At 39.2% G+C, this 24,767-nt stretch overlaps 1 long non-coding RNA gene across 1 annotated transcript in view; it reads left to right on the plus strand.

The window, feature by feature from the left end:
- Positions 1–7,701: 7,701 nt before the first annotated feature.
- The window catches only part of LOC128147279 (uncharacterized), a 42,566-nt gene continuing 25,500 nt past the window's right edge, over positions 7,702–24,767 (plus strand). The window contains exons 1-2 of the long non-coding RNA XR_008236986.1: positions 7,702–7,772; positions 12,298–12,482. This is a non-coding gene — a long non-coding RNA (uncharacterized LOC128147279). The remainder of the gene's footprint in view (positions 7,773–12,297; positions 12,483–24,767) is intronic.

Genomic DNA, 24,767 nt, shown 5'->3' on the forward strand with positions numbered 1-24,767 from the left:
AACTTCTGCTACTGTGCTTGACTTAAAAGCATTTGTAACAGAGCAATGCTGTGTCCTTGAATACCTACTGACATCCAGATAAAATGAAGTGTAATGTCACTGATAGCAGATAAGTATGAAAGTTCTTGTGCAGGCAGATTTCAAATATTAAAAATTTCTAACACTTGTAACTGCTAATGTATCAGTGTGCTATCTGTTGGGAAAATCTCTTCTCCCAGTCCCTTGTTCTTATAAAATCACTTTACAGCTTTATTTCTCTTATCAGTAAGCATGTCCTTTCCTTGGTGTCCTTTACAGCATGGGTCAAAGTCATCACTTTCCATACATTTGAGCCTAGACCAAAATTGCATATGTCCCCAGAAGCATTGAACTAGACCTTTGGGACTAGCACTGTTAGCTACGTCACTCAGCACAAACATTTGCCTTGGTGTCTTGACATGGAATCTGCATGCATAAGTGAAGTAACTAGACTGGAAAATACGTATTTCATTTGATGGTGTAGGGAAGCCTGCTGATAGATAGAATGGCAAAAATGTTCTTATTTTGTGAACTCCAAGGATTGTATGATTTTTACATCACCAGAGTCTAACAGTGTTGTCTGTCCCTTCACAGCTCTGCACTTTTTTTCCAGTATGAGGCAGCTGCATCATGATGTGTTGGATGAATAAGCGGCCAATGAGGGAGAAGGTAGGAAGATAATAATTTACATACAGAAATGGGAGCTGAAAAAGAACAGCACTAATAAAATGTAGGGGACAGTTTCTGTGTAGGAGCCTGGGAGACCTGAGGGATCATTGCATTTCTATTACTGGCATCTTGGGCTATGTTAAGGCAAGTCATCCTTATAACTGAAGTAATGGTAGAGACATGCTTTGGGTAGTGTTTCAGCTCTTTCAATTTGACATGTTTGATCACAACTAGATGCTATTATTCTACTCCTATTTGTGCCATTGACTTTGGGGAAGTAATTTAACATTTCAATCTCAGTTTTCCACTTCTGCAAAATATGACTAATGATATTGTAGTGGCTAGGTTTGTATATAGGACACGCACAGACAGTCTACTGAGCAAAGGCAGGAAAGACCTTACCCTTTGAGGAAACAGCTTTGAGAGGAAGCTGAAGAGCGCATTTCCTGACCCAGAGACTGTGCACTTTGGAGAAGGAGGAAGTGTTCAACTAGCCTAAGCAGGAGGACAACAGTAACTGTCTCTGTACTGTTTTCCAATAATAAATGGAGATAATTCTTTAGCTGAGGTGAGTTCATACTGCTGAGACCTCAGGTGTAGCAGAAAAATTTGATTGCATTTTATATTAAACCTGTTCATCATGAAAACTTGGACTATACTATAGTATTTGCAAGGGCTGCTTTTGCTAAATGCTGTCCTAACCAATCTGTCTGTAGATTTGAAATATCCCAAGAGCCAACATATAAATTCACCTTCTATATTCTGTTTGCCAATTTGTCCTTCTGCACCAGAAAGCATGATACAGCATTGGCTGAGTGAACTGCAAAGGGTTGGTTTGACTGGTCTGCACAGAGAATTGATTCCAAGCTGCCCAGTACTCCAGCTGAATCACAAGCCTTTACAGATCTGCTCAACTTGAGTTATTGTGGTAGATAGGGGAGTACACAAACACAATTAATTAGGCTGTTCAGGTGAGAATTCCAGCCCCCTTCTGAAAAGTCAAATTTCTGTTTGCAGCTACAACTTCACAGCTAATTTCTTTCACCCAGTGTAATTTGACCTGAAAAGTTCAGAATTTCCAGAGTTGTTTTTAGATGTTCTGGGGATTTTCTGTTCTAATTCTCTCAAACATTTGGGATTTGCCACTTACTATTCTGAATGACATCCCTTTGCATCTCTTTTTTTTGCATTGGAGTAAATAACAAGAGCTGATCCATCACTGAAATATCATCCCAGTCATTTGTTTCCATAGCTGCCAGCCAGGCTGCCTTCTGCCAATGGCAAAATTCATGGGAGATATCCGTCACCATGCCTAGTCATCTTCCCTTAGCTAGCTCTGTCTAGAAGTCTTTCTTTTTCATTCTCTGCCCTCTGAAGTCTACAGTGGATTCGGTCTCTCTCTGAAAATACTGTAAAACTTCTCTCCCAGATCCTTTTGTTGTTAGGCATTTTCCTTACCAAATATTAATAAATTGCCTTGCTTTTAAATGTGCCAGTATCTTACACTTCATCTGTATACACCTTGGGATATTCTGTAGAGCTCATTAACAGAATGGTCAGGTTCAGTAAGTACATCTTATCTTAAAGACAGTGGAAGTCACAACCTTTTACATTTTTATGTCTTGTCCCGGTTTAGCAAATATGAGAAACAAATCCCCTCCTCATTTCTGAAAGAAAAGATTTTTGAGTGGTAGGAGAAACCTACCCAGAAAAAGACATTGCTTTGACTTCCTAGTAAGAAGTCTCCGAATGGCTTTAAAAAATAATATGTACATGTTGCAGCCTTACTACTCCATTTTAGTTTCTCTTAGATCTCATTTGATGTTTTAAAAATGAGGTAGCCAAAAAGTTACTTGGTGATACTTTTCTAATAACTTCTGGCCAAGGGACAGAAGCATGGGTAGTATTTCCATAGTCTACCTTCTGTCTTGGGTGATTGCCCGTGTTTGGATTCTGGACTCTGTACGTTCTCTCTGTGGTCAATGGTAAGAGAAGTACCTCTAGAAGGCAATTTGGCCGCCTTGCTAAAATCTAATATAGATGCTCGTAGTTGCCCTCTTAAGGCAATTGTCACTCTGAATATTGAATGTATGGAGAGTCTACAGAGCCTAGAATTCTGATGTAAGCATCTTATTTACCTGCTTAATGCAAACCATCTGAACACAGCCCTAACCTGTGAAAGCAGGATGACAGCATGAAACAAAGAACTGAGGTGGCATCAGCTTATGATAGTGCTGGCTAGCAGTGGGGTAGCTGAATTCTGAGTATTTGGGAATGAAGAGGAGGCTGGGCTAGCAGCTTGCTTTTCTGTTCTGGCTTCTGCACTCTAATCACTGTACTCTAGTTCATTAATGCATTCTATGTCATTCTGAGCATGCCTGCCCCTATGGCTTCAAATACCTCTTGTCTGTATAGCTCCAAAAAAAAAAAAAGTTTTATCTCTATCAAGGATCTAATCTGGGGGGGGAGAGCTTTGTTTGTTTCTGTATTTTTTTACTTTTTAAAGATATTTTTAGTTTTAAGAATTGAAGAAGTTATTAGAAACAGAAGAATGGAAGCTAAAGACTCATTTTGGGGGTAGCACAGCATATCTCCAGCAAAATTAAAGTCTAGAGCATTGGACTTAGAAACATACACTCTCAGAGTGGTAGAGATTAGACATACATTGTGCCCAGTGGAACCGAGTAAAAGTTTACCTCAGCTGCTGCACTGAGTCCTGTATTGGCTGATATGGCCTTCAAACATACCTGGTCTGTAGGAAACACTAAACTTAGCAGCATGGATGAAATATTGGTCACCTGAATATAGCCTAGAGTCTTTCTGTATCAGAGTAAGATATGGATAATAACACCACCTTGCTTTGCAGGAGAATTATGGACACCATTATTTTAGTTTCTTAGAAGCTCGGATATTCTGTCCTGGTAGATGTATGAGTACTGTAGATAAATAGAGTGAGTGAAAAAGCTTTTCCGTATTTCTTCTGTAAGACATTTCTGAGACTGGCAGTCTACAACCTTTCAGCAGTGTTTAAATTCACTCTCTTGAAAAGAAAAGCATCTCACTTTCTGTGGTACTGTTTGCTGTTTCCCAGTTTGAAATCAACTAGTAGAACCCCAGAGGGTTTCTCAAACAGCTGACCATTAAACAGAGTCAGGAACAAAGATCAATTGAAAACACATTTAGATTTAAGCTTCCTGGCCTGCTTTTAATTTCTTCAAATCAGCATTGGGAGTTATTACTGTGGTCAGTCTGGCCTTTTATTTGTTTTATGGCTTATTCATATAAACAATCAACTTCAGGGACGTCCAACTGCTTTCTGGGGTTTTTTAGGTTTTTGGTTGGTTTTTTTTTTTTTAGTATCTTCCAAATATTCCCAAAGTTATCAAAGGATTATGGTTTTAAATGCAGAAAACATTAAATAGAAACATGTTATTGGAAATAGAACTATATTTATGAGTCTAGAGGGAGTTTGCAAGAAACTCACCTTGCAAGCAGAATTTGGGTCATGGCACCTTAAAGTTTCAGTAGCTTTCTTGAGTCTGGAATCTGGATTTGTGGCAGCCTGGATTGTTATTTCTGTTCAGATGGATCTATACAGGCACAAAAGGATATATAGCTCTAAAGAGTGCGGTTCAGATAGAAATCAGGAATAGTCAGCGGTTTGGCTGACCTTACTTATGCCTTTAGGGGACAGGAGGGGAATCCTAAATGTAGTTTGTAGCAACCTCTGGGCGTTAAAATGTCTGAAGCACCTGTAGTTCTGTCCATGGCTGTTCTGAGCCCTGAACTCTTTCTTTTGTGTAAGGTGCCATGCTACTCTATTGCCACCAGAAGTGTGATGCCAAACACTTTGTTTTGTTGCAAGTCTTGCAATAATTGCTGGGTTTGGCTTTGGGTTTTGTTTCTTTTTTTTTTAAGACATGCTACTGTAATCCTAAAGTAAGTGATAATATCAGCTTTTAGTGTTTTGTACTATGTTTTTAATTCTCAATGTAAAAGAAAATTATGGCTATAGGAATACTGTATCAAGCAAATATTGTTTTGTCAATATGCAAAAACTTTCACCCACTTTCACAGTTTTGGGGATTGTTAGATAAGATATTTGAGTGTTGAAAGCTGATGGCAATATAGCATCACTGTCAAGAAGAAAATAATAATTAAAAAACAAACGTACATATGTTTGTGTTATATATATTAGAACAAATACACTGGCAAATACATTGCAATGCAGACACACTCAAATTAGTTTAGGTATGAGAAACCCTAAGGCCATGTTAGTACAGGAGCCTCCCTGGACTAATACACCCTTCACGGTGGGGCCACTTAATTTCTGTGCTTAGTCAGCTATATTATTTCCCATACCCAAGCTAACTTGCTCGGGTACCACAGCTATCACTGTATGGCGATGTTTGTAATGCAGGCATATAACTTGACAGAAGGACAAGCACATGGGAACAAACAACATCCCCAGCAGAGATCCCAGGCTCTGACTCAGTATGCTAAATCTTTTTAAAGGGATAGCATCAGTGATAGCGTCATTATACAACAGGGTATTCATTATGAATAATGGTAGCCTAGAGCCAGCTAATTATATTTGCAGGATGGTTTCCCTAAAAAGCAGATCTTGGACAGGTGGTAGTCAAATGATCAGTCATGCCGTCATCTACAGCAAGTCCAAGGGCTGTGGGGAAAAAGGTAGTGTGTGGAACATACTTCTAATTTCTGTGGGAGCCATGTACTTTTTTACAGGTATACAAAGGGTCACAGAAATATGTAAGTTGTTGGTTAACAATTGTAGAGTTGCTGATGGTTGGCTACAGCAAGTTAGCAAAGCTTCACTTTGATGTGCTTGTTACCCTTGGGTGACTGTGAATCCTATAACAGAACTCTCCAAAGGTCATGAGACTGCATGCTAGCCAGAGCTTTGCAGAAGCCTTTTTTAGGCTGGAACGCTTCTTGCTTCTGTTTTTATTCTTTTTCCTTGAAAACTTTTGTATGCTTTTTTTCAGTCTGCTTTCTCATGGAAGCTCTCTATACTGCTACGTTGCATGTCAATAGCATTGGAAGAGTATCCCTTCAACTGAAAACTGGAGATCAATATTCTGTTGCAACTGAGGTACTCAAAGCAGATACGACTGTTTGTGTAGATAGTGACTTGTAGCATAGTCCAGTATTTAACAGGGCTTACGTAAGGTAGTGTTCAGTCTTTATCATCTCTGTTCAGCATGGGAACTAGAATTGTATTTCCTGTGTTATAGCAAGCCTTTCCTAAGACATAATTCTGACCATGGGTTCATAACAGTACTGATTTAAAGGTAACTTAATTGTTGCTAAATGCATTTGTTTTGTCAACTGAAGTAAAATTATAGGATGCATGCTATGCAAATAGAACATGGTACTTAATTGTTTTAAGTGGTATGTCCATTTTGTGTCACCACAGGAGCTCTTCCGGATTTTGGGTAGAACTTTTGCAAAGGCTCAAGACTGCTCCATTAAAATGAAATCTTTGGTTTCCATTGCCCTTTAATCAAATGCAAACCAGAGCTTCCAGGGATTGTAAAGGATTGTAATAATGTCTCAAGTTGAATTTGGGTCTTTTGCAGCCCATCAAAAGAAGTTGTCCTTGACAAAAACAATATTTTAAATATCTGCTCACAAGCACTGGAGCCAAAAGGTTGCTATTTTATTTGGCAAAATACCTTCCCAAGAACAAGACTGAGACCTGAAGCTGAGCCAAAATAAGCTCTAACAGATGCTTACCCTAGAAAGCACTTAGACTGAATGGCTAAAATTGTTGAAAGAGTATACAGTGAAAGGGAAGGGCAGTTAGCTAGTTCTGCTTCTGACTTGCTGTGTGGGCAAGCTGCATGCCTTCTGTCCCAGTGCTCTGCCAACTAGAGGACCTATCTCGCCTGTCTCCCACCTCACTTCAGCTTCGGCTGCTTAATCCATTTCTTGCTTTGAGTACAGCTGTAGTCAGCAATAGGCCTTCTGTTCATAATAGCTGAGGAGTCTAACCTTGTCCTTTCCTAATGGAATCCGTTTAGCTTCAATAGCAAAAACTCTTTGGATCAAGAGGCTCTGCTGTGGCCATTCACACTTTCCATACTGCATCTAATACTTGAGCTTGCAAAAAAAGAGTTTCAGATACTAGTGAGATTTGAGAATTGCAAAAGCTGTGCTCCTGTGATGACTGAGGTTGATCTAATTGGCCACACAGTCCTCCTTTCCTTCCCATTTTCTGGTTCTGGCCTTTATCTGTCCTTATATAATGTTGTCTTTGCTCTCAGATCTGGTGAGAAAGTTAGTAACTTTCTTGGTGTCTTTTCAGTTAATGCAAAGAAGGGGTGTGGGACTCTGAAGTAAGGACAGAGCAGGACTGCGGTGGCCAGCAGTTGGATTGGTTCAGGTGGTTGTAAAAGTATAGCCTGATGATGCTGTTCTATGACAGATTCTGTGAACCTGCAGCTTACGTACTTGGCCATTCTCCAGATCCTGGCAGCAAGAGGTGAGGACAAACAAGCTAAACAGCTTTTCTGGGGTACAGAGATGCCTGATCCATAACCAGAACTGAAGTCCTGGGTTCTTAAGTCAGACTGTAATCACAGATATCAACAGGATATAAGCAGTTAATTGCTGCTGTACTGGAAACAGTCCGTCAGTCTAGGTGGCTTTGTTCAGGTTAAGAAATACAGATTGTCAGTGCTCAAGGGAAAAGCTAAATAAATGCTGGTTGTGCTGCAGTAGAGGTTGGGACAGATTCTGATCTCATTGACTTTGATGTGTGCCTGGAGTAGGCCGGTGTCTTGTGAAATTAAAATTTTCTAGAGCTTAGGGCAGAGAGGAGACCAAGTGGCAATGATACCAACCCTGTTCATAAATCTCTAAATTCAAAGAAGCAGGTGTTTCATTTTGTATGTGGCTTTATTTATTTAGACTGGCTTTGACACTGTGTGTCTTCCCTAGGCAAAATTCAGAAGGGGCTTTGCCTTAACTGCTCCTGTGAAGCCTGTGCCCATGGAAATAACACAATATGACTGATGCTCCTTTGCATAAACTCCAGCATGGCTGAATCCAAGGAACAGGTAATCTCATTCCATAACTGTAACTCCTAACATCTGAAATCCAGGATCACAATGGAGAATAGTGGTGGGAGAAAGATAGATTGCTTAAAAAAAAAAAAAAGAATCATTTGCACTTAAAAATATCCAGCATACGCTTTCTCAGAAGCATGCTGTGCTGTGATATATAACAAACTAAGATAACGTTAGTGGCCAAAAAGTACTCATAATGAACAGGAGATATCCTTTGGAAGGTGTTGGTTCACACTGATTTCAGTATCTTTATTGGACAAAGGAGGTTCCAAAAGCACTGACTTGGGCTTGTCACAATCCTGGTAAATTATTATCCTCATACTACGCTAATGAGGTGGTATGAGCATGGTGATAGCAGGCAAAGCTCTTGGGAAGTTAGGACCCAGGGGAAACCATTGAAAATCTCAACTTGGCTAAAAGTGTCTGACTCTCCTTACAAGTCTGACTTTGTACTAAATATGTGGCAGCACTGTGTTACCAAGACTGTATCTCAGGAAAGAGCACTGCCAGAAAAATCTCTTTCTCGGTATTTCCTAGGAGTCAGTTTGGCCACGTCTTGAACAGGATCGCTGCACTGCAAACTGCTTGGTTTGTATGGCTTGGCTAGAGCTGCTTTTGGGGAATGTTTGAGCTTTGATTTTCTCACTGGTCCAGACCTTGGTGGAAGAGGCTTTCTCCATCCTATATTTAAAGAAGCCTTAGTGGGTTGCTCTAAAGAGCTGGGGTATTGGGTTCAGCTTCAAGTTAATGAAACCATAGCAATATGCTGTGGGATGCAGCAGTTGACAGACTATATATCAAGAATTGTTCAGTCTCTGTGAAAGTGGGAATAAACCTCCAATACCTGATTTTAAAGAACTCCTACAAGTTTGGCTAAGACTCTGCATTTAACAGTGAGAGGTCTAGGACATAAATAAGCTATTCAGGTTCCATCTAGCAGAAGCTAGATGTGCTTGCTTTAATGTAACTATAAGGAACTGTATCTTCACAGAGGGACTAAGCGTAATCTGAAAACAGTTGTCTCTCTATAAGCATAGACAAAGTCACAACAAGAAAGACATGCCGATCATTGGCTAGAAAATGCCATGAAAATATTTGGTGGCTCAAAGAGCAGGCATGTTATTCTCTGTAATGGAAGGAAATATTTTTCTCCTGTCTGGTTTGACCTCAGATTGTATTGTTCATTCTGTTATCAGAATTGGTGATCTCTAAGCCCAGGACACCATCTTTTAAATGATGCCTGTATCCAGCTTTTCTCTCCAGCTCACCTCTGACATTGTGAAACACTTGAATTGAACAAAACCTAAATTGCCGAGGTTAACTTCTTTGGTATGTTTGTGGGGTTTTTGAGTGCTACCCTTAAGAAGACATTTGCAATGCCTCAAACACTGATGCTCTACAAAACAAAATTACAAGCAGTGTTTATTCTTGAGCGTTATTAACTTGCAGTATTTCTGGCTCATAGGAAATCTTAGCTCAAGTTTATCCCAACTCAGAATAAAAACACTGCTTGCAGTAATCTGCAAATCAGAAATTTTTACATACCCCTTTGGAAATGGCAGTTGCTGATTGAGATCACCTGTTTGCTTTTTACACAATGCAGTGTTGAGCAAGGCAGAACAGCTAATTAGAATCTGGAAGCTTTGAGGTTTCCAGCCCAGTGCTTCTGCTCTGGGAGGAGTACTGAAGGCCCCAAAAGTCTGTGCTTTGCCTTGAGTTCTTTAGGTTCTAGGTTACCTTGGAAAAGAAACCTAAAAGCCCATACTGTTTGTAGTCCTGGTTAGTGCACTAGATTACTAGACTTGTCAGACTACAGTACAAATCCGAGTAGATAGAGCTTGAAAGAATGTGATTTCTTTTTAATTTTTGACTAGGTCTACCAGTGAGGTCCTACCTGCTGTGTGGTCCTCTAGAAACTAGCGAAACAGAAGTATTGCGTGTACATAGAACTGTAACAGGATGTGTTGCACTGTCCAAAAAGGTAACAAAAATCTGCTGGGGTTTTTTTCCCTGCCAAATTCAGAGATTTCAGCCATTTGAGGCTCCTTTTTAAAATCAGATCTGTATTCCAGCTCTACTGGTGCTTTCTATGTTCTGTATGTGTTTCTACTTGAAGAGGTGCTTGAGTTTCTCAGTCTTGAGATTAGGTTGAAATTTAACACATACAAGTGCACTGGCAGCTAGAGAAGAATTAAATACAGCAATGCCCCTGACCTGGCATGCATGCTTGTATCAGGGATCTGTGATCCTCTCCTGCTCTTTGTTTTTGGTGTGTAGGTTGGGAGCGAGGAGGGTGAGGACAGTGATACATAAACAAATGTAATTGTTGCTTTACTATTGCAGCTCATAGCAAGGCAGGGTGTGCTTACAAAGTCTAGTATGACACAAATTAAACCAATTTGTTTCTCAGTTAAACAGAAGCTAATAACAAATATGCCTACAAGCATTTTTTCTGATTATCTTCATGCAGTTTATGGCTGTAAGTGGGAGATACCTACACAAGGTTAGCTATTGTGTTGTGAATAGGACAATGTGTTTTAGGGTAGTGAAGTCCTTAATGTACTACCAGCTGATCTTGGTCCAACCAATAACAGAGTTTCAACTGCTTTTGGTTGACCTAAGCCTTACCCCTTGTATGAAAACTAGTTGTGCTTGGAAGTCTCCAAAACCTTATTTCTGAAGTATCCTGTTCCAACATAAGGATTTTTGAAGGCCTGGGTTTACTCATCTGAACCTTCTAAAGCATTGGTCAGTCTCTTCAACATGTTCCCTGAGCACTAACTTAGTTAAAAGTGTACCAAGTGTTCTCTGTGTAAAATTGCAAGTGTGTTTCCATGAAAAGCTATTGTACCTCCACCTGGCTATGTGAATACAACATCAGGGTAATTCAGCTGGTGGCATTGCATTGAATAAAACAGCTGTTTCTTACTTAGGAGGAATTTATCTTGACGTTTTTGTCGCTTCTTTTTTTTTTTTATAGCATTATTTGTGTTGCATCCTCTGTTTTAGCTGACATTTCCTGTTTTCAGTTTTGCTGATGAACTTCAGTGGTATTTCTGTCCTACAGGGATCAGCTAAGGAGTTCACCTTCCTTTATGTTGTATGTAAATAGCCTCATGTGGTGGGAATTTAAGTCACTATTAGTTGTAGCAGGAAGATAAAGAGGGGTTTATATCAGCTCTCTAGCTGTCTGTCCACATGACTGAATTAGATGAAAGTTGATGACTTTGCATTATAGTCATTTTGAGAACTTTATTTGGGCAAGTGACCTTCTTTGTTGGGATTCCTTGCATCTGACAACTGTATGCAGAGCAAGCAAGTGAATAGGAACTACCACATTTGGTTGGTTTGGGTTTACAGGCCAGCACTCCTGTCTCCAGTAATACATACTTGCAATTCCTTCTTGGCCATTGCAAGGGATGGGAAGATACTCTGCACCATGAAGATGTCTTCCCAAAGGAATAACAAAAATGTTATCTAAGGCACCAAAACTAATAGGGAGTAAGAATTTCCTCTGTATGTCATCTGTTGCCTTTTCAAACTGAGGGATGCAGCTTAAGGACTGGCTCCATGAACATCTGAAGAATTGATAGATCTGCCCTCAATCCAAACATCTCTGGGTGGTTCTCCTGTGCTCAGAGGGAGGAGACCAATTCCAGGAGCACACTCCCAAATCTGTTATGCAACCCAAGCATGCAGGCATTCAAAGCATTTCCCACAGGTGATCTTGATGTTTTCAACTCCCTAAAGAGTCCAAACTTTTTGCCTCCAATTTGATGAACTCTGGCTGCCTTCTCTACATGTCAGGGAGGGCAATGGGAGTGGCTTCTAATCTCTTCTGCAAAGCACTGTGGAACACCATAGTGTGTGGCACTGTTGAGGTCCCACAAGAAGGCATACTTGCAGCAGATAGTGGCAAAGCAGAGTTGGCAGATGTAATAATGAGCCAGAGGTGCTGAGACGTTCAATCTGCAGCGTATGAAGAACCTTATAAGTTGTGCTTGATGTGTGTAAGGCTAAGCTGTTTATCCACATTTTGTGAGGCTTGTTTTTGGCTATAGCAGGCACTGTTACAAATATTTAGACAGATCTTCAAAGCATCACCAGACATTTGAGACCAACAGTCAGCTCAGTGGGCCTCAGTTTTGTTCAGATGGTATTTGATACTAATAAAAATCAATACATGAGGACATTTACAGCAGAGAACGCAGTAGAAGGGTAGGATGTTGCAGTCTGTCCACTTTGTATGTACAATGCCATTGATTTGAAGATGTGTACTGTAATTTTGCTTCCTAGAAGGCCCTTTCTCTTCTTTGGATGGAGAAGGGACAAAGGGTTTCCTGGAGAGCTGGGAGCTAGGAGCAAGCCGGGAATTGGAGGAAGTGTGTCCAGTCTAACGGATAACTGAGGGAGCAGTGGTGGTGCTAGTGTTAAGACATCAAAATGAAGCATTCTGGGGATTTGTCTGTGAAAGGTCTGAATGTATCTGGTGAGAAAGCTTTCTTCTTGGTTTCAGTGGAGATCCAGGTGCTGAGGAAAAAGCAAAAGAATAAGAAAAGAGGTGAAAGAACTTGTAACCAAGATTGCTTGTGTCAGATTCTGGATGAACACCAAGGTCCCATTTCCATTGCTATTGGGAATCTTTTAACAACAGGAAGATGAATCTGTGAAGAAAGAAACATACAAAGCTACAAGATGGAGGTATGCGAGAATCCTTGACATAGCTAAGAAATGCAAAGTTGGTCTTAGTGTATCTATTTGCTAAATCCTCTATTAGAATTCTTGCTGCTCCTCAGAAAATTCTGCCTCTGTCAAACCATTTCTGCATGCAGGAAAGCATTGTGTTTACAGCTCTGTGAAGAATTATCTTGGTTTTCCTGCAGACTTGTAAACCAGCTGTTTACTTCCTTCAGTCTTAATCTTATGCTTGTAAGAAAAAGTGTTTGGAAGCTTGAAGTTAGGCTGAATTGTCTTCCCATTCCTTCAAATCATGGTCACAGAAGCTGGTTCTGATGCTTATTATTAGTTAATCATGATACCCTAACTGCTGAGTTTGTCTTATCTCTATAGACAGACTGCTCTCTTATCAGGTACTGTTAGACTGGAGAAGGGAAGGGTTTGGCAAAATAATTTGAACAATTGTGTTGATTTAAATATTTAGATCTAACCACCAACTTCTTGTAATTGTGTTGTAACTGTGTGGTTTTATTTCCTGTCTATAAAATGTGACTTTCTTCTTCCCATCATATATAAAATTATATGCTCTTTAGGATAGTGACTTTTCAGTTCATAAGGCTCTGAGGACCCCTTATGACCCTTAAGCACACCACTGCTGTTACCAATAAAATGATCTGAAGTCTTCGGCCACTGGCTCATTATCCAGGCAGAGCAGCGTGGTCAGAGTCGACACTTGCAGGGACCATATCCTAAATGAGCTCTTGGTGTAAAGCAAAGCACTATTTCATGGTATTCTATTTCACGGTATTCTTGACATCAGCTAAATACTATTATGGTTTTTTGAGAGGGTTTTTTTTGCAGCCAATCCTATTTTGAAGGGTGGGAAGAAGGATGTTTTCTCTGTTGTGTGCTCCTTCATTGAGTACTCTGTTGCATTAGCAAGTTAAAAAAAAAAAAAAAAAAAGAACCCATCTGATCTAGCTCAAGTGTACTGTTCTGGAAATGCAATTTCTACTGGCATGAATTAACAGGCTTCCAAAAAATAACTGTTACATGGATTATATAGTTCTGTTTTGACATTGCATATATCTAGCATTATATATTTATCTAAAAGATAACTGATAAAATTAAAGTAGCTCAATACCATCTCCAGCTGAAAAAACACAGCTTTTATACAGCATAGCCCTTGGGAAGCTTGGGTTTGTGTCTTTTGGATCAAATTACTTTTCAAAGTTGGAGACCACTTTGGAATTTTGGATCCTCTTTGCTGAGTTTAACATATGATCAAAAGGGCAAATTTGGCATGTAGGTTCCCTGTGTCTACTGGTTCAGAATTTATTGGTAGGACTTCTTCTAAGAATCAGTTCAGTATAATTTTTGGAAAATAATCTGATGTTAATAGAATATTATACAATGAGAATATTCATGGGTGATTCTGTACTATACCTTATGTGTCCCCAAAGATGAGTTTCTAGACAATTGTCTGTGTGCTAAAGCAACTGCCTGGAGACGAAATTGGGTAAGTGTTTTCTGTCATGATACCTGTCTGAAGCAGGTCTGAGTCTGTTTTCATGGGATGTGGAATATTTTCAGAATAAATACCAGTAATCACTGCAAAGCTGGTTGGGCATGCTGACAGGAACTGCACAGTTAGGTGTGTACTGCTGAGCACAAAATTCTTCAGGAAAACAAACCAACAGCCATAGAATGGAAAACTACTAAATAAGTGCACTGTAGAAGACACAAGGGTATAAACTTAGTATCTACTCCTTCCCTTCATTCCTCATTTAATCTTACCTTAGGGTGAGTACCAGTAAAGTTCAGTTTAAGTCATGAGTCCTAAATTTGTCAAAACTACTTGAACATTTGATCAGTGAATATAGGTCACCTGGAAGATAGAGAAGGTGGTTTGTGATGGGCAAGTGAGAGATCATACTGTGTAATACTGTAATGCAGTTTGTGGTATCTGAGGTTGACCTTTCTCTTTTTGCAGTGCAGAATATTTTCCAAAATAGGCACAAGCCAGTAAGTTCCAACTCAAGAGCACTCTGAGCTGTGAATCCATTCCTAGCAAGGGTTCAGATTTAAAGCATCCAGCGTTGTCTTGAGATGCAGCTCCTTATCTTTCCACATAAGGAGTGGTGTTATTCTCTTGTAGTGAAATAAAATGACCTGGAAAGAATGCTTTTTTTTACTTTTTTTTTTTTTTTTAGAGTCTGAAGTTTATTGCTAAGTTGATAAATTGTCTTTTTCATTCCTCCCCAATCACCATCTCATTTTTCCCTGCACAGATATTCAGGTTTTATTTTAATCATTATTTGCCTAAAACCTATCTAGCTGTGACCCTGGAAATACTAAATATAACTGATTACTTTACACTGCCAAACTCTGTAATAATTCTTTCTCCTGTCCCAGTTAAGATTAAAACATGCAATGCAGTGGCAATGGGGAACATCTTGCATGTTTGAGAATTACAGAATGGCATTTTGGTACACTGGCTTACAGTAGGACCAGGAGTTAACTTTGTTGGAATAACTGACAACCAGCAGAGCCAGAGATCCATTCAGTGGCAATCTCTCTGTTTCTGGTGAAGGTTATAAGGTTTTGCATGCTGCATTTGCAGAAAAGGTAATAGTTTGCCCAGATAGGCAGTAGTTTGCTGCTTCCTACCTCATGGAGGACCTGTGCACAGACTACTTCCATGAGATAACATACAAGCAGAAAGAAGATGGTTTTCATTTTTTATTCACCTTTTAAAAGCATCCACTACCTTTTAGCTCAAGGGAGTCGTACGTGATGACTTTCAGAAAACAAGGAAAGCTTTGTTGTCAGTAGAAGAAATCAGAGGACAACAGATAAGAGAACTCTCCCATCAGCCAGGTTCAGTCTATTTCTGACTACTCCCCGTATGTGTTTAGTCCTTGTCCCTGTCTTTTTTGCCCCACAGTTGCGGGGGACAGCATCACATAAATGCCAATCTGAATACATAGTTCACAGCCTGGTGTTCTTGTAAATCTGCTGTCCATTTACCACTGCGTAATGGGAGTTTTGATCCAGGGCTGGAGACTATGGCTGATAAAAAAAAAAAAAAAAAATCCTTTCTCTTGATGGCTGGTAGTTAGTGTTAAATGATGGCAAGGGTACTCACCTGCTTGTCAGAAAAAATTAATCCATGCTGTGGAATCCTACCAAATGTAAATGGAGAATGTCTAGCTTGGTTCATATGATCCATGTTTGCTGTATAAACTCTGAACACTGCTTATTGTTAGAAAAGTGATAGTTGTAGCAACTACCCTCAAACAGGCTCTGTTAATTAAACAACATAGTTTTCTCCCAAAAAGGCACTTAACAAGCAAATAAAAATGAGCAAGTTTGAAGTTACAGGACCACTTTACCATTTACAGCAAATATTTTGTAGTAGCAGAAAGAAGCTTCTACAGCTGGTGTCATGAATGATGTGAGTAAACTGGCCATAACAAGCAAAACCTCAGTAGGCAACATGCCCTGTGAGCTTGTGTTTGTGTCAGAATCACTCTATCATTCACATTATGCAATGGACAGTGTAGAAAACTGCCTAGGGTCAGCAGAACCTGAAGATTTGGGTTCCTCATGTGGCCCCATCTCTGCTATTTGCTTCTTTTTGTCACTAATGGGTTTGTTCTGGTAGCAGTGTGCGTTACAAGGCACAAAACCAGAAGGTTCTCTGCTGCTTCCTGGAAACCTGATAGCCTGTACTATTAACTTTCTAGTGTTTGATTCCTTCTTTTCTACACAGAGTTTTCTAAACCGTTAGTTCATTTGCATTCTGCCAGAGGAAGATATGTTCCTCCAGGCAGTTGAGAGAATAATCTGTAAGTATTGTGGTTTTGGCGAGCTACCAGGAATGCTGGCTCAGACCAGTCTGCTCAGATGGGCATTCTTGGGACTGCAGAGCAGTGTCAAGGGCATATTAAGAGCAGTTGTAACAAAAGGCAAAGGGCAGTAGCTAGAGATCTAGAAGTGTCTCCCCTCCATGGATTTTTAAGGTAGTGCCAATGCAGAGAATAAGGGACTCCAGTTTCTTGTGAGCTGATTTTTGTTTTGGAGGAAGTAGAGTGTGTGTGTGTGTGTGTGTTGGAGGGAGCTCTCTTTATGGAAATGGATGGAGAAAGGCTTTTACAGAAGACTTCAGGATGCAGCACAGCAAACCCAGAGTAGTACATTCAGTAAGTCATCACCAGATTTTTTTTAAGGTCTTCCTAGAAGACTGTCTCAGTGATCTGCAGGCACTGCCTGAAAGGAGCTGGAAACCACTCTGGCAGCAGTATATATCTGCATTGCTCTTCTGCAGGCCCAATGTGAAGGAGAAGGTTATCTAGGGTAGTTCATCGTGGCATGGGTTAAGAAAGATCTTGAATTGCCTAAATTCACAATGTGAGTGAAAGACATAATACAGAAGTAGCTTAAGTGGTAATTTGTTCTTGCTTTTCCTTCTGATTTTTTTTAACCTTTAAGCTTCCCCTCATCAAACTTATTCCAAGAGGGCAGCTGGAAAGGAATGAGAAGGAAATGTAGAAATAAAGGGTAAGCATTGAATGCTGAATAGCATTGTCTTACTGATGTCTATGCTTGCTTAACATAGTCTGAAATTTGGGAGGGTGCTGTGTTCCTTGTAGTTTTGGGGTTTTTTTATGTCACACTTTACATAACATTGTACATAATATTATTCATGTACTGCAGTTTTAGGAAACTCTGGTAGAGTGATGACTCTACTTATGAACTACAGGGATCCTACAAGTTTGTTTTTTTCTTATTTAACACTTTCCAGGAATCTTTTGAATTCTATTAGAAAAACTCATCCCACTTGTGGATTTTTTTTTATCCCCCCTTTTCCCTTTTCAGAGGGAAAAAGTAGCTGGGACTATTGAGAACACTTACTTCAGCTAGTTACTGATATTCAAAATCTCCTCCCAGTCTTAGAAATGATGCTTCCAAACTCGTCATGCAGCATGAATGGTTAGCATAAAATTGCCTGGTTCCCCTATAACAGAGAATACATTCTGGTTAGTGATTTCTACTGTTACTAGGCTCTCAAGTATTTTTCACAGATTGAGGAGAGACTCTACAGAGCCCTAAACTGCCAGCTTTTTTTTTTTTTTTCATTCAAGGATCAAATGCTTGTCTTCAATGGGTAGTTTTATGTGGAGAAAGAAATTGAGGGGGAATATCAGCTGAAAATATTTGCTGTGAAATAAATGCTCCAAATTATGCCAAGACTAAGTAATCTACTGTCCATTTGAAATCATAAATGCCATTATTTTTCTAATGTAGTTGATCAGGTGGTGAAGCATTGTCTTGCTAACTTTGCTGGCAACTGCAGAATAATATCACAGTATAAAAGTACAAATTAGTGGTTGGCACAACAAAATTGATTTGCAAATTGTATAGCTCTGTTGAAAAGCTATGTGAGGAATGATCCCCCCCCCCAGTTCTGCAGAACATTGTTTGCATTTCTGCAGTGTGACTTAAGTTCTTAGGGTTTGGTATTTAAGAGACTGATGCTGTGTGCAAAAATCTGAGCACAGAAATGTTGGTTTTGGAAGGATACTGTAGTTGAAATTGGAGAGGTGCTGAACTAAAAGAGCTATGGCAGACTAGGAAGGAACAAAAGTACTGAACCTTGAATTTGTTAATGTAGTTTCCACTCCATGAAAATAGAGCTGTCCCAGAAACTTAACTACTGTTCTGAACAGACTTCACAATGGATCCCCACAGCTTTAAGCTGGCCTGCATGAAAAGCCCTGTATTTTAAGGGATATCTCTTATTCATATGCTAAATGAATGATTTAGCTGTTCAGTAGCTTGAACTCTGCAGAAAAGCACTAAGAAATATAGTTACCGAGGACAGTCTTTTCTTAGTATGGATTTCCACCTGAAAAAGCCTTATGTTTGATCTTAACAAAACTAACTATACTAGGTTCAAGTATTCCTCTTATGTTGTCTGAAGACTACACTTAAAATAGTAGAAATTGGATGAGGGATGTGTGTGTAATAAATAATGGAAGTATTTGAGACTTTGCCATTGAAATTACAGGTCAGGGTAATATCATGTTTTGTACTTGTGACCCAGACAAAGAAATAGCATACTGCATACAAACTTCTGAAAAGGCTCTTAATGAGCATGTAAACAGCAGGTTGACACTGATATGTCTTAAATCTTTCAGCTGATAATATGTCCAGGATAGGGCTTGTTGGAGGCATAGTTTTGCAATAACTCATCTGGCTGGGCTGGAGTTTCTAGGTGGTGGCCTTCTGGAAATCCTTGTCTGGGTCCAGAGGCTATCACAGAGGAAAACTTTACCTGTGGGGGACTGGTTGGTATGATGCTGGTAATAAGTGGCCTGAGGAAAAGTTTAAGGGTTAAGTGATAGAACTGGAAAATTAAATGGCTTCCTCCAAAGTTGAGCTGAGCTAAGAGTCAGACTTGGAGGACGTTCAGAGAAGCAGGCTTTGTAGAAGTTTTGGAATGATGGAAGTACCAAATGCTTAATATCCCAAATCACTTCTGAATGATGGAGCCTCTCTGAAGGCACTTGACTGTGATTTCAAATTATACTTCATTTTGCAGGCTTTGAATATCTGGAAATGATGTGTGTGTGTTTTCTTCACCCCCCCCCTTCTCCCCCACACCCATGGGGATCTCTTAAACTCTGTAGCTGAAGGGATTTTGAGTGTTTTCACTGGTTGGAAACATTCTTGTACATTGGATAAGGACTCTCTATTTGCAGCTAAGCTATTTAAGGAGTACTAAAATGATAGGCAAACTATAATTATGATACAAATACTAACTATTGGAAAAATGGGACAAGTTCTAATTTTAAGACTACTAAATATTCAAAACTGCTAAATATTGTTTTTTCAAGACTGAGCTTCAAATTAACTTTTAATTTAAGCAGTCTTATGAAATTGATTACAATATTTTGGAATGTTATAACTGGTGAGCTTTAATAGTTTAAAATAATTTATACTTGGAAGCAGATAAAGACATTTGAATGGGGAGAAATAACCATAATTCCTTAAAGGGAGTACACTTGCTATAAAATATCCCTTAAAAGAGATGTAGTACATTTTATTTTAAAGAAACATGCTCATACTAGAACAACTTCTAGTGACTGACCTTGATATGGAGCCAGTCCGCTGCGAGCTCTGTGTGTCCTTTGCTGTTCCATTCTCTGTCCCATGCTACTATAACCCATGGCATTGCTAGCAGTTAGCTGGAGCTTCAGCAGGTGGTTGTGAGGTGCAGACAAGTCCTGCCCACTGATGCTTATGCAAGCAGAAATGAGTGGGGAAAGTAACAACAGGGACACTCTAGGCACTCAATATCACAAATACTGAACCTGTTTGCTTCTTTTAAATTGTACTTTAATGCATTACTAAAGACCTGTTTAAAATATTTGGGTTTTCATCTTCGTAATTAAAAGCAGCAGTGTGTGAAAATACAAAAAGCATGTAATCCCTGCAAGTCAGCAAATGGCACTTTACATCCTCAAACATGGAATCAATTAGATGTAAACTGATAGCTTATGAGGTTTGTCAAACATGATCTGTAGCATGAATTGGAATATAAGCTACATTTATATTAACAATTCAGTTGCCATAGAAACTTCTTCTGAATCTTGCTGAAGAACGCAGCCCATGACATTTTGTAAGCTCTAAGCCTTTATATGTAACATTAGCTGTAACAATAGCTATGTGATGTGATTTCTTTTTTTGTCCTCCTAACTTCCATTAACACTGGAAATGGGTTGTTTATGGTTAAGTCTGCAGTTGCTCTGGTTGTTCTAGCTGCTAGGCATTGCTCCATACAGGTGATCACTCCAAGTCCTGATATTGCAGGTATTATGTAGGGAATAATAGGCTGCAATTATGTATTTAGTATTTGCATCCAAATGGCTTTGGCAGTCACAGGCCAACTTCAAGAATGTGCGTGTACCTAGCAGTTATACTCCTATATATACTGTTCACTCTTTAAAAGCTATATATAGCTGAATTCACCAGCTTCCACGACTCAGCTCCTAAACTGGATCTAGAGTGACCTTCTATGCAATAACAATTAGCTGATTCAAATGGTGCATGGCAGCATGTGGACTTTCCATTTATAGGACAATGTTTTAAAACTTGGTGTCTTCCCATTCCTCTCACCCCCACGTTTGTTCAGCTCAGTGCATCTGCATATTAGACATCTATAGCTTTTGAGAGAAACTACCATTATAGTATGCAGAGAGACACATTGCTGAAATTGAAGTCTGCATTTATATCAAGTCCACATTTATATCCACCAGCTGGACCACAGTTAGGGGGGTGAAAGGCTGTTCTGCTACTCTATTGTGTTGTGTGCTTTCTGTAGCCAGGTCTTTTGTCTTCAGAGCTATTAGTCCAATACTTCTTGTGCTAAAGTCACTTGAAATAGAGATCTTATTGAACTGCTAGGATACAAAACTAAAAAACTTTGAAGTGACTTACTACAAGAGAGAATGTCAAATCCTTGTTCAACTGAAAGTGAAGGCATGTAAGACAAGAGTTTTGATGCAGCCTTTAAGTGGGCTTGAAGTCAAGCCACAAACATTCTTAGCCGTAACTTTGTTCAAAGTTGTTATTCGCAGCAGTTCTGTCCTGGCGAAATCTGAGACTTGACATGAAAAGAGACAGCAAAATCTTTAAATGATGACTAGACAGCCAGGCCTGGCTAATCCAGATAACTTTTAAAGCCCCTATTAGATTAATAGAAAAGCCTGCATTGTTGACCTATTGGTTTGCTTACACTTTAAGCTTTTGGATACCTAGACATCTGGATGAGGCATCCATGGATTAATGAGGTCTCTGTCTAGTAATAGCTAACTGAATCCCTCTTTAACCTTTGGCCTGCTGTTTAACATGTATTTACAAGTGCTCAGTGCTTTGTCCTTGACAAAAATATAATACATATACTCATTGCTATTAATCAATGCAGAATCATATTTGAAACAGTACTGTCTTGTGTACCCTCATTCCTCGGTCAAACTAAGTTTGATTCCTCCATTTTCAGCATTTTTACAAGTTGTAAGATCTAGCCTCTTGCTGCCATTTTCAATCCGTTCTTCTTTTAGGACTGCTGTTCAGATTTTAACTATTTATAAGGGCCCTGTGATGTGCATTTTGGTTGTTCTTACCTCTTACTGGAAACTGAGACTGGAGTATTATAAAAACATAACTGGTGCATGCAGTCTTGGGCTGTGTGCCAAAATAAAGAGGAGACTGGGGGGCAGGGGGAGGTAGGAATAACTGGAATGAAAAAGGTCATGTTCTCATAATAACTGGCTGCAACTTGGCATAAATTTGGAAATTGCATCTGTTTATGCTAGTGATGAATTTGGCATAAAGTAGTTGCCAGTTCTCTACAATCTAGAATTTAGTTATGTAGCCCTTCTGGACACCATGGGGAATTCTAATCTTGACCCCGTGAGTCTTGTTTCCTTTATTTCTCTAAAGTTGATGGATTAATAAGGTTGGCTGGCTAGGTCAGAAGATTTGGAGAATTATTTGAGCGTTTAGAGGGGCTGAAATCCTAAAGACTCCTAAAGTGAATGCAGTTATAGCAAGAGCCTTTAATAAAGGCTTTGTAAAATAATAATTTTAAAAAAAGTCATTAAAGCTGTAGTTAATGGATATAGTGGACAGAGATATCAGTCTCTCTTGAAGCCATATGTCCACCTAGGACATGAATCCAGGAAAAAAAAATGGGCTCTGCTATATAAACAGTTGATGTAGTTGAGTCTTTGATTCTTTATGGAGCCTTGCAGAAGACATGCAGTTTGCAAGAGTGGGACATTGACTTCTTAGTGTATGAAACTGTTGTGGTAAATATCCTTTCAGCATATCACATTTTACTATTTTCATGGATCTGATAATCTGCATAGCAATAACAGTGAGCACTTATGCTACTGGAGTTAGCAAGTCTGGACTAGTTTCTGTTGCTGTGACATAGTGCTGCTGTATCAACAGGAGAAGATTCAAACACCTTTATTTGTCTGCAGTTGGGTTTCTCTCTCTCTTTTTTTTTTTTTTAAACTGTTCAATTGACAGCTCAGCTACTTACCATGCAATAGAAGGGAACATAATTCCCTAGTGCCTAAAAGCTAGAGAATTGTTTCTAGAGTTTCTAGAGTTTATTTATACTTGAATCTTTAGCAGTAGTGGAGTCAGGGGTGGGGGAGGGGGTGGGGAATTATATAACTGTAATAACAAATATAATTGGAGTGACATTTCATAAAATTATGAACTAGACCAATGGAAAACTACAGATAAAGAATGGCAGGAAATGTACACAAAACCTGATCCTGTGGGAATCACTTTCCACAGCCCTCCCCTTTTGACAGCATGTAAAGGGCCAGATCCTCAGTTGGTGTTAGTTATCCCTCAGCTGAGTCAAAAAAACTGCAGCGATTACCAGCTTTGTCTCTGACACAGCCCAGCTGACTTCCAGCTTGCACTTGTGCATCTGATAATACTTTTATTGGTGTAGGATATAAACACATGCATGGCAGAAATAGAAAAATGCCATGACTTTTTTTTTTTTTTTTTCAAGAATAAAGGCTGGCAAACACCTGCAAATCAATTCCTCCCCCCCACCCCAACCAACCAACCAACCAACCCCTCCCTGGCAACCCTTGAATCTTACTTTATTTTCTGTGAGTATTTATCCATGCAAACTTTTGCTTACAGGAACATTCTTAGAAAGAGAAGAATAAAATCTTTGCAAAAAGTGCTTGTGTGAGTACTTGTGTATGATTTTGTGTAGTCACTGTGATTTGAGTGATGCAGTGAGCCACAAATTGATATCATATAGGATAGGGGAATGAACACGAATGCTGGGTGATGGATGTGAAACAACTTCAAGTTGGCTGACATGAAACTGTCAATTTACTCATGCTATTAGGAGTTCAAACAATGAATAAAGAGCATACTTCTAAATTCAAAGTCTGGTGAAATGTTATTCTACAAAATAATATAGAATGCTTCTACTGAATTCAACAGGATCATTTATGGAATAATGAAAATATAGTCTAATGCTGAGACTTCAGTAAGAAAATGTTTCAAATGCTATAGCTAAACACGGGTGTGCAACATCAGGTTGAGGCAAGTGTTGCAGACATAAGGGGATGTGGATCTGCTGTGATCATCGCATCCTCTATACTGACTACAATTTATTATAAACTCTTTTGGTCCTGTCCATGTTTTTCACATAAAGCACCTTGTAACAGTAACATTTCAGACTTGCTGCTACTTTGTCATAGGATATTGGTTCCCAACTTTAAGAATTGACCTTACTTTCTCTAAAGCTGAATCTGAAGGAGCACAGATGTCTGTCTTTACCTGGTCATAAAATATCTGCCCAAGAGTGATGCAGAAGATCTGGGAAAAATCTTTCTTACCTGCTTCACTGAGATTCCCTGAATCTTGTTTGCTAGCACCTTTTTGGAGCTATGAATAACAAGCCTAAAAAAGGGTCATGTTGTATTCAACTGCAGAGGCAAAAATGATTTCACAAGAGACAGCCTGTGAAAAATCAGTCTTTTTTGTACAAGTACGTGTAAATTTACCAGAAGAAAGGATGTGGGAGACTAAAAAGTCCATAGGCTTCCTATAGTACTACCTAATGCACACAGACTGGCAGTCACATAACACCTTTACAGTTATGTTGCTGCATTGCTCCAGCATCTTCAAAGTGTCTTGATCCAGCTCTGCCAACAGTTTTGCAATGTTGTCCTCCTTTGTGTGATCTTGCACAAGTACGGCCAACTGTGTAAGATGATATGAATGTTGCTTAGTAACATCAATGCACAAAATAACTATCAGAACATTCTCTACAGGGATTACTTGCTTAAGGCTTACTAGACTCAGGGAACACTTAAAATGCATATTTTAAAAATACGTGACTACATTAATATGCTTACTCATTCCTTAATTTCTAATGTGAGGTAACATTGAGATGCTGATAACATTGAAATTGGCCTCATTATCTACAATATGCCACTCAGACTGGCTCAGCGCTAATAGTCACTATTAAGGTAAGGGTAAAATGATGGCCATTTTTAATTTTACCTTTTATTTGCAAAAGATGTTCAGTCAGTACTATTGACATGAATGTTCCACTCCGGCCTTGTAGAATTCGCACAATGCAATGGATTAAAACTTTTTTTTTGTCTTTTGTAATGTTTCAAGTGGCAATTCCTTTGCCTGTTAAATGTGTTTCTGAGCATTTGAAACATTGAAAAATGATTCAAGAGT

This window comes from Harpia harpyja, chromosome 10 (genome assembly GCF_026419915.1).
Source record: "Harpia harpyja isolate bHarHar1 chromosome 10, bHarHar1 primary haplotype, whole genome shotgun sequence".
In the NCBI taxonomy this organism is placed as follows: Eukaryota; Metazoa; Chordata; class Aves; order Accipitriformes; family Accipitridae; genus Harpia; species Harpia harpyja.